Here is an 11,548-nt window from a genome sequence, read left to right on the forward strand (position 1 = left end):
CAAGAACAGTAAGGAGACAGCTGCAATTTTTGGTTAAATAATTTTTTTTTAAAGTGCCTTTTGAATCTCTTTTATGGATTTTCAATGCAGACTTTTCAATTGGAAATGATCCACAATTGTACATGATCCGCTATTGTGTTCAGGCTCCAATTTGTGATTTGACATTGATTATTTAATTCGCATTCATTTTCAGTTTATTAACCTGTATGTGTTACAGATTTTGCACAATTTACCCGAAGATTAAGTACCTGAATTACAAAACACATGGGGTTGTATAAATATACGGACTCTGATGTATTGTATAATCCATAATCGTATATTTCCTCACACTGAGCTCAATTTTGCTGGTCAGTTGTGCAAGAGTTAAATGCAAATTCATAAGTAGTGCATTCGTAAGGCTCATCTATGATTGTCTATTGAACAGATTAATGGCTATTTGTTCTAACTAGTTTGTCATTTCAGACTAAAGCTATTATTGTGAACTATGTACTACTTCAGTCATCTAAGCATAAGCAGACTTTAAAACAAGTCACCAGCTTTGTTTTATGTAGCACTTTACAAGAAATTGAATATTCTTACAGATGAGCTGCAGAAACATCATTATTTATGATGTAAATTTGAGCAGAAAGTCGGCCTTTACTTCAATGTGCAACATAATTTGATAATGAGCTTTTATATAAATCATGGCTGACAACTGTTACACTTAGGGGAGAATGTCACATTTGGGTTAGTTCTGCTTTTTGGGATCTGTGGAATGTGTTATCGTTCCAATCAAGCAATTTTGCTTTATGTTCATTTAACTCAAATACATTTTTATCCGAGTAGAGTTAAGTTTTTATATGTGCAAAGCATATTTGACAGTTAATATCAATACACGATACAGCCAAATGCAATAACTTATCACATCATAATATAGAATGTTTCAGTGGATGGAGTTACACTTGTATATAGGCTGACATTAACAATTAGAAAATAGTGTTGTAATACTTTGTGAACAATTAGTATGAAATAAAATTGTTAATTTACCTTGTATTTCATACATAGTGACGTACATCTTTTGCCAGCTTTATAATAGATTACAGCCAACTGATTTGTTTTAAAGCACAGTTTAGTCAATACATCAGAAGTTCAAAAGAATAGTTTCACAAATAGGGAGGAAAACAATTGAGTTAAAATACTATCATTTTTTTTTAAATTAATGTGATCCAGGATAAGGAATTTTCCCTGTTTGAATTCCAACAAGGTGTGCTTTCTTTCCTGAATGAAGATCTGGTATCTTGGTTTACATATCTACAATAATGCACATTGTTACTCCATATGCCATATAGAACTACATGGAAAAATATAATATCATTTGTATCAGTATTGTACAATAGAGAAACGGGCACTTTGGTTCACCAGGGCCGTGCCCACCTTATTGCCCATATGCCATAATCTCCATGTTAGGAACATATCTTTCAATGCTTTGCCTATGTATACTTGGGATTTATTTACACAGATCGCAGGGGCAGCACAGTGGCACAGCGATTTTGCTGCCTTACAGCGCCATAGACTGATTCGATCCTGACTACTGGTGCTCTTAACAGTTTATACGCTCTCCCCATGACTGCATGGGTTTTTTCTGGGTGCTCCTGTTCCACCCACATTCCAAGTGGTCTGTAGGTTAATTCACTTCTGTAACTTGTCCCTTATGTGCAGGATAGAACTTGTGTATGCGGATTACTGGTCGGTGCAGACTCGGTGAGCGAATGTCCTGTTTCTACGCTGTGTCTCTAAACTAAACTGGATCAGAGCATTGCATTTGTTTTATCTCCATATTTCAGATTTGTCTAACAAACCTATTTTATCAGTATATTAGGAACATGGATTTAGCTAATAAAAGAGTTGAATCCATGGGAATCAAATGGATAATCTATGAGTGGAGCCAAGGGATATGAGCAAGGTCCTATATGAATATCATCGTCTATACCAGGAAGAAGGTTGTGGAGGCTAGAAGGTTCAGGGACGGAATACCCTGATATTCTGGAGCATGGCTACATCAGGAAGGAGGAAGTGTTACTAATATTAGTGCAAATTAGGGTGGATAAATACTCTGAGTCTGGCAGAATCTATTCCAGGATGCTATGGGATACAAGGAAGGAGACAACAGGAATGTTTGCTCCTTGTTGGCAATGGGTGAGGTGCCAGATGACTAGAGGAAACCTAATATCCCCTTGTTCAAAAAAAAGGCTGTATGGATAAGTGTGGAATCTATGCCAGTGAGCCTCTCCAGTGATAGGAAAAATGTTGAAGATACTGAGTGACAGGATTTATGCTCACTTGGAAAACTAAGCACTGATGGCAAACAACCATCACATTTTTGTGCAGGGCAGATAATGTCTCACAAATCTGATTCAAGTCGAGTCGAGTTTATTGTCATGTGCACAAGTCTGGTGAGGTACAGGTACAATGGAAATCATCCTTGCTGTAGCTACATTTACTAGATAGTGAAAATAAAGACTACCAAAAGCAATTTGTGATCGCAAAACAATTAGAAAAAAATAAGTCTATATCTAGTGCAAGGGCCAGCACAGTGGTGCAGTTGTAGAGTCGCTGCCTTACAGTGCCAGAGACCCCGGCTCGATCCTGACCACTGGTGCCGCCTATACGGAGTTTGTACGTTAAACGTGATGGTGGGTTTTTTCTGGATGCTCTGGCTTCTTTCCACATTCTAAAGAAGTGCAGGTTTCTACATTTATTGGCTTCCATAAATTGTCCCGAGTGTAGGATAGAATTAATATATGGGTGATCGCTGGCTGCTGTGGATTTGGTGAGCTGAAGAGTCTATTTCCATGCTTTATCTCTAAACTAAGTGGTCCATAGTATTCCATTGCAAAGGTCGGGTTACGGTTCAAGAATCTGAAGGTCGTAGGAAAGTAGCTGTTCCTGAACCCGATGGTCTCGGACGTTAGTCTTCTGTACATCCCACCTATGAATGCAATGAAAGAGGGCTGGCCTGGTTGATGGGGAGACTTGATGCCTTCTTGAGCCACTGCCTCATGTAGATGCCTTCCACGGTGGGGTGGGCAGTGCTGATGATGCACCACTCTCTGCAGCCTCTTGTGGTTCTGTGCATTGGAATTTGCTGAACCAGGCCACAATGTAACTAGAAGTTTATTAGAGTGGTGACATGCTGAATCTCTTCAGATTTCTGAGAAATTAGAGGTGCCTACTCCACCTTTGTGCTGGGGCCAGGGCAGATCACTTGAGATGTTAACACACAGGAATTTGACGCTGCTAACACTTTCCACCAGTAAACTAATGAAAACTGGCTTGTGCTGTCCTGACTTCTCTTCCCTGGAGTCAACAATTTTTGGAATAGGAAAATACAGCATCTAAAAGGCATTTGGACAGTTGTTTGGGTAGGATAGGCATAGAAGGATATAGTCTTAATGGATGCAAATGGGACTAGTATAGTAAGGCATCATTGTCAGCATAGACAAGGTTGACCAAAATGATCAATTTTTGTGCTGTACAATTCTATGAAATCAAATGGATGAATCTGGGATGTTAAATATAATCTTAAATGTGAATCCTGAGACGGTCAATTAGTGCTGTTCACTCGGATGTCATCAAAAGTAATTAAACCAACCAGCGGCATTCTGAATTTGTCTATAAACTGGAATATGTTTCACAATTAATATAGCATATTTTTCACTATTGACTATTTTGGAATCTAGATGTCACTATCAAGGCCTCGGTTTATTACCAATCCCTAGTTCCCTTTGTAAAGACGATGATGAGCTGGCTTGAACTGCTGCATAACTTATCTAATTCTAACCTTGATGCCAATTGAGTTTTGTTTTACGTGCTGTATGATGTTGTTCAGTCAAACATTATATTGCTGTGAAGAACAGCCATTGGAGCAGATGGTCTTGACAAAGTCCAAGCATTGAGTAGTAGATTATCTTTGAGTAAGTAAAATTTGTTATGTAAAGTTTAATTTAAATAATGGTTATGAACTGCTTTACCATTGAACAAATGCTGCTTGATAGCACATTTGGTGACATCTCCCTTTGATGACATCACTTTGATCAGTGGGTTAACTCGGTAACACTTAGGCTTTATCTGCATTTTTTGTAGAATAAAAAATGTCAACATTGTTGGATAAATACCAATGATTAAACTACTGGAACTGCTTGGCAATGTGTAGCCAGCTCTAAAGTGCAGTCAATACTACAAGAATGTTTGTCTAGCCCAAATGTCTGCAGATCCAAATTTATCCAAATTGAATTTGAGTTTGTGAAGGTGGTAGCCTTGGGAAAAGCTGAAACTTCTTTTTCGTCACTTCCAGATCACGATTGTGAATGGTTCCACATTTAGTGCAGGGCTGTGCCATCATTATGGCTAGGGATGTTTGTGGCACAAGCCTCTTCCCTTTAGCTGTTTAATTATTCCTCAACTTTAACAACTGGATGTGGTAGAACTGCAAAGCTCTGGTCTTAGTTATTGTTGGGTATTATTGTTTATTGGTGGTATATTTCTGGTGTGCTGATATATTTTCATTTTGGGGTTAATTTGTTGTCTGCATCTTGTCTGTCACAACCATAAGAGTTGTACAGTGTAAAAACAGGCTGTTTAGCCTAACTTGGCCACAGGCCTGTCAACCCTTTCAGTAATATTAGCTTTCATTCTTTGACAATTAAATGCATTTTAACCTCTTCATCCCACGATTTAACCTTGTAAACCTCTTCCAATGTAGGCACATCTTCCTTAAAAATGGAGTCCAAAATTGCATATAATACTTGAAGTGCAGTCTCATCAACACCATTTCAATTTAATTTAAATTTCTCTACTTTTATACTCAATGTCCCTTGCAATTAAGACCAAACATTCATAAGGTTTCCTCGCTGGACCATCTCACTAACTAATGACTGTGCACTCGTCCCTCAAATCCCTTTGAAGTTCCTCGTTTTGTAGACTGGCTCAATTTAAATGTTAATTTACTTTTTGACAGGTAGACAAAAATGCTAGAGAAACTCAGCGGGTGAGGCAGCATCTATGGAGCGAAGGAATAGGCGACATTTTGGGTCGAGACCCTTTTCACACACCTTTCTTACTCATTCTTTTGGCCCTTTATTCTTTTGTAGATCCATTGTGACCTCCAAACCTTTTTCCTTCCAAGAATATACATTTGTAAAGAACATAGAACAGTACACCACAGAAACAGGCCCTTTGGTTCTTGGTGACTGCCGATCACGATGCCAATTAAAACTGTTTCCATCTTCCTGCACACGATTCATATCCCCACATTCCCTGCATGTTTATAAGCCTGTCTAAATTTCACTTTTAAATGTTACTATAATATCTGCAAAGTTTACCTTGACATATTTCCCTGACTTTCCCCCTCTTGCCTTTGAAGCATTTCCTCTAGTATTTATAATTTCTAACTTGCGAACAAGACTTACTATCTACCCTATTTATGCTTTGTATATTTTTTATAAATTTCAGTAAGGCCTCCCCTTAGCCACTGATAGTCCAGATAAAACGATCCAAGTTGGACTGATCAACTTGAAAATGCAATGAGCTATTTGGCCTGCCCTGTGCTTGAAACTGCAATAGCAATGGCAATGGAAATGAAATGAAAATGCAATGAGCTGTTTGGCTTGGCCTGCCCTGTGCTTGAAACTGCAATGGAAATGAAATGAAAATACAATGGGCTGTTTGGCTTGGCCTGCCCTGTGCTTGAAACTGCAATCGCAATGGAAATGAAATGAAATAAATGCAATGAGCTGTTTGGTTTGGCCTGCCGAGTGCTTGAAACTGCAATGGCAATGGAAGTGAAATGAAATAAATGCAATGAGCTGTTTGGCTTGGCCTGCCTTGTGCTTGAAACTGCAATGTCAATGGAAGTGAAATGAAAATGCAATGAGCTGTTCGGCCTGCCCTGTGCTTGAAACTGCAATGGAAGTGAAATGAAAATGTAATGAGCTGTTCGGCCTGCCCTGTGCTTGAAACTGCAATGGCAATGGAAATGAAATGAGTTGTTTGGCCTGCCAGAAACCACAAATGTCGGCCCACAAGGCCCTTATTAGCCGAGAACCCAGTCTCTTGCCCTAAATGCCCGTATTAGCCCAGGCGAAGCATTTCGGCCCAAAAGGCCCCTTCCAGGCCAGGAAAAGTCCAGAAAATGTGCCTTTCGCTGAGATTTCACTCTGAATATCTAAAAAAAAAAAATTAAGAGCCCCTTCGGCCCATCAGGCCTGTACTAGCCCAGGAGAAGTTCCTTCGGCTCATCAGTAAGTATCCCCCCCTCAAAGTATTAACCCTCACCCCAGTATTTTCTCCCGCCTTTCATTGGCTCCCTGTGAGATCCAGGCCAGGATAGAATTTCCACTTCATTGCTGTGATGTGCAGAAAAAGATGAAAAATGCCTAAAATTGTTTCTCCACCCTCTCCCTCTTCTCTCTCACAGAGTCTCACCTGTTTTGGGTAGAATTTCTGGCAGTTTCTGAGCTTCCAGCCCACCAGGTCTGAGTGACTGAGCTGCCACCCCACCAGGTCTGAGTGACTGAGCTGCCAGCCCACCAGGTCTGAGTGACTGAGCTGCCAGCCCACCAGGCCTGAGTGACTGAGCTGCAAGCCCACCAGGCCTGAGTGACTGAGCTGCCAGCCCACCAGGCCTGAGTGCCTGAGCTGCCAGCCCACCAGGCCTGAGTGACTGAGCTGCCATTCGGCCCACAATGTTCATACAAGCCCTCTGGGAACCAGTCCCTTCGGCCCACAACACCCATACTAGCGCTCCAGAAAGCTTCTCCCCCCACCCACCCACTGGCCACCAATATTGGAATTGGTGGAGAGGTGGAATATTGTGTTGGAGGACCAGCCTTCCCATGTGACATGCTACAACTGATATTCTGTTTTACTCTAATCCGTTTTCCCGGTCTACTTTAGATAACTTCAATCTTGTGCTATAGCAACTGCTTTTATTTAAGTTTTATAGCAACTGCTTTTATTTAAGTTTAACACATTAATCTCACGCACATTTCTTGTTTTCAAATAGAATTTGAAATACTGCCATAGCATGACTATTCAGGAAACTTTTCATTATGAGATCATATAGAGCTTAAAAACTTAAATGTGTATTAGCTATTATATATTAAGTGAATGATCTACCAATGGCTCTAATGATTGTAGTGTATTCTAGTTAATTGTTTGATTTAAATGTATAGTAATGTCAAAAAAGCTGACCTGTCCAAAATCAACTGTTTGGAAGAAAGAGAGCACTGGTGAGTTTACTAATCACAAAGGGACTGGCAGGCCAAGGAAGACCTCCACAGCAGTTGACAGAAGAATTCTCTCCGTAATAAAGAAAAATCCCCAAACACCTGTCCGACAGATCAGAAACACTCATCAGGAGTCAAGTGTGTATTTGTCAATGACCACTGTCCGCAGAAGATTTCATGAACAGAAATGCAGAGGCTACACTGCAAGATGCAAACCGCTGGTTAGCTGCAAAAATAGGATGGCCGGGTTACAGTTTGCCAAGAAGTACTTCAGAGTAGCCACAGTTCTGGAAAAAGGTTTTGTGGACAGATGAGACGAAGATTAACTTATATCAGTGATGGCAAGAGCAAAGTATGGAGGAGAGAAGGAACTGCCCAAGATCCAAAGCATACCACCTCATCTGTGAAACACAGTGGTGGGGGTGTTATGGCCTGGGCATGTATGGCTGCTGAAGGTACTGGCTCACTTATCTTCATTGATGATACAAATGCTGATGGTAGTAACATAATGAATTTTGAAGTGTATAAACACATCCTATCTGCTCAAGTTCAAACGAATGCCTCAAAACTCATTGGCTGGCGGTTCATTTTACAGCAAGACAATGATCCCAAACATACTGCTAAAGCAACAAAAGGAGTTTTTCAAAGCTAAAACATTGTCAATTCCTGAGTGGCCAAGTCAATCACCTGATCTGAACCCAATTGACCATGCCTTTTATATGCTGAAGAGAAAACTGAAGGGGACTAGCCCCCAAAACAAGCATAAGCTAAAGATGGCTGCAATACAGGCCTGGCAGAGAATCACCAGAGAAGACACCCAGCAACTGGTGATGTCCATGAATCGCAAATTTCAAGCAGTCATTGCATGCAAAGGATTTGCTACAAAATACTAAACATGACTCCTTTCATTGACATGACATTGATGTGTCCCAAACATTATGGTGCCCTGAAATGGGGGAACTGTGTATAAACACTGCTGTAATTTCTACATGGTGAAACCAAAATGTATAAAAATGGCCTTTATTAAAATCTGACAATGCACTTTAATCACATGTGATTTTTTTTTTCGATTACAAATTTCAAATTGTGGAGTACAGAGGCAAATAAATAAATGATGGACAGTGGTATAAACACTGTATAATATAGTATTTGATTGGATAGTATGCAAAATAAAGTTTTTCATTGTACATCGGGATATGTAATGATAATAAATTAAACTAGATTACATAAATTTCCATATTTTCTTGCAATAATTGAAAACTCAGCATTATATTGTGGAATACAAAATTCATGGGAGTTGCCTATAATTGCTAATTACTCAAAGGACACAAAATGTAATTCTGAATAACCACAATTTCAAAGGGTTGTCAGAGTTGGAACATACTTGAAAGTCGTAATCAAGGGGACTGCAAATCCATCTTTTTTTTTTCAAACATTTGAATCAAAGGGTTAATTGGAATGTACACAACAATTATTTGAGCCATGGGTAATCAGCTTATCATATACTGTGGCTTTGACAATATAATCTGCTTAACGATTCCAGTACATGCCTGTATCAGTCTTGAGCATTGTCTTTTATTTCTGAATTTACTTGTTTTGTAAAGGCGACTACAGGAGTGCTTCAGGATTAGTACTGTGTAATCATCCTGACCTTTTATATGTTAATCATATTCTTCTCTGATTTTTTTTTGGCAAGGAAAATGTGAGAGGAAATCAGTTTATCTAACCTAGAATCAGGCTGTGCCAAAGTGGGCTGCTTATTTCCTGAATCAACTGGGAATGCTATCTAGTTTGGGAATCAATGAGTTGGCAAATATGAGCAATTAGCTAGAAATATGAGTACTACCCAATTCCAATCAGCTGATTCATTAACTTCCTGCTATTCATTTTGAAAACCAACTGACTTGATCATCGTAATTCTTGAATAAAAACAGATAAAAGCCATTTTGATAATAATGCTAACAAAAAAATTAACACTTAACTTGCCAATCTTTTGTATAACCCCATCTTCCTTTATGCTCCTGTATGAAAAATGTGCTGAATATTATTTTTTAAAAATTTTGTATAATCTTTGTCTTAATGGAAAATAAACTTCTATCCTTGCTAGCAGCTTACATTTGATGTATGCTAGAGAGCAGACTGACTGGTTACATCCCATCCTGGTTAAACAACTTGAATGCACAAGAACGATGGTGACTGCAGAAAGTTGTACCACTGCCCAGTCCATCACATTTACTGACCTCCCCCACCATCAAACAATCAACAATCCACACCACACTCATTTCATGATTACTATTGGAAAAGAATTACAGGAGCCTGAAAACCATGACCATCAGGTTCAAGAACAGCTTCTTCCTAGCAACCATCAGGTTCTAGAATGCCACACAACACTAATCTCAGGAACTATTTGGCCCACTGAGTCCATGCCTGTACACTCGTTCTGTCATCCCAGTTTGCATCCTACACAGTAGAGGCAATTTTACAGAATCCAATTAACTTACAAACCTACATGTGTTTGGAATGTGGGAGGAAACCGGAGCACTCGGAGAAAACCCACACAGTCGCAAGGAGAATGTGCAAACTCCGTACAGACAGCACCTATAGTCAGGATCGAACCCGGGCCTCTGTCACAATAAGGCAGCAATTCTACCACTTTGCCCCTATGCTGTCCTCAGAATGTTTTAGGATTCCATGTAATGGCACTGCTATTATTTTCACATAACTGCTTTTCTTCCTTACTTAACTTTTTCAGTTCCCTCCTGTGATTTATTTATTTTTTTAAATATTTTTATTCGAAGCAAACACATATTACAAACATTTCATGTATATCAGTCGTACATTGTTAATTATATCAATTGTGGATTGGTTCTGCTTCTAGTTTTTTTTAAAGATAGGAAGTAAGAGAAAGAGAAATAAAAAAGAACACAAATGTCAAGATAAATAAAAGAATGGAATGGTTTACTAATAATACATCTTTGGAGATAGATTAGTGGATTATAAAGTATAACTTTTCATCTAATCCTGAGTTCAAGCTTCAGTTAGGTTCCCGTGCTGGACCGATCTACCCCTTCAAATAGTCAATGAATGGAGACCATATTCTAACAAAAAGTTCTTGTTTGTCCATTAAGCCAAATCTGATTCTTTCCAGGTGTAGGGTCTCCGACATTTCCATAATCCACATCTTAATTGTGGGGGTTATAGGGCCTTTCCAAAATTTTAGTATTAATTTTTTTCCCAGTTATTATACTGCAGTCAAGAAAGTCTCTTTGGTTTGTTGTGAGTGTTAGACTTTGTTCTGTTATGCCAAGTATTATTAGTTTTGAATCGGGATCTAATTTAGTATTAATAACTTCAGAAATTATTCTAAAAATATCAATCCAGAATTTTTTTTATAACCTTAAGTTATTAATCGAATATTGTTCCTGATATTATTTTGTTGAAATGCTTTTATTTCACGTCTCTTCCCCTTTTCACGCTCTTTTCCCTGAAATACATACATTGCACCTGTTTTGCGATGAATTCTTTACTAAACATCTCCCATTATAGTATTACCTGTTATCAATTTCCCTTTTTGCATTAAAGTTAGCCTCGCTGAAATATAGCATATTAGAGAAACATTAAGTTTCTCCTTTTTAGACCATGTAAATGACTTGCTAATGTTATGGTCTGTTTGTTAAATGTCCTTTTCTGTAAAAATTATTGAATATTTCCGACATTGTTCATATCATATCCAAAATAAACTGCCATTCATTTGTTCAGGATATATTGGTCCTGAATGGTCTCCAGAAATTCACAATATTTCTGACCATGTTCTATTTCAAATCTATGCAAATTAAAGGTCAAGATTGTGCGCAACTTGGAGGAAAACTGACAGAGTGTGGTATTCTGTGACCTTTGTTCTTCCAGATGGAAGAATATTTGAGTATGGATGAGTTACTGGAGGGTTGCTACATTACACCTTATAGGTAGAAAATACTGTACTGCAGTGGTGGGATAAGCAAATAGATATGATAGGCAGCTGGAGTCCAAATTAAGTTTATTGTTCAGCTCATTAGGCCTAGTTGGATGCATTGAGCCATCAAAAAGGCAATAGTGAATTTGATGGCTATGGAGAATCATAAGTTCAGTCATTCAGCTCAGAAAACTAAGCTTATGACCACAATATTTATGTGGTGGGTTTAATTTCTGGTCAGTCGTCACACTCTCACTCAGGATTTGGGTTTGTGGTATTTGGCCGTGGTAACACCATTGAATAGAAAGGGACGATTAAACATCTATTAGAG

Source organism: Amblyraja radiata, chromosome 10 (genome assembly GCF_010909765.2).
Source record: "Amblyraja radiata isolate CabotCenter1 chromosome 10, sAmbRad1.1.pri, whole genome shotgun sequence".
Taxonomy (NCBI): Eukaryota; Metazoa; Chordata; class Chondrichthyes; order Rajiformes; family Rajidae; genus Amblyraja; species Amblyraja radiata.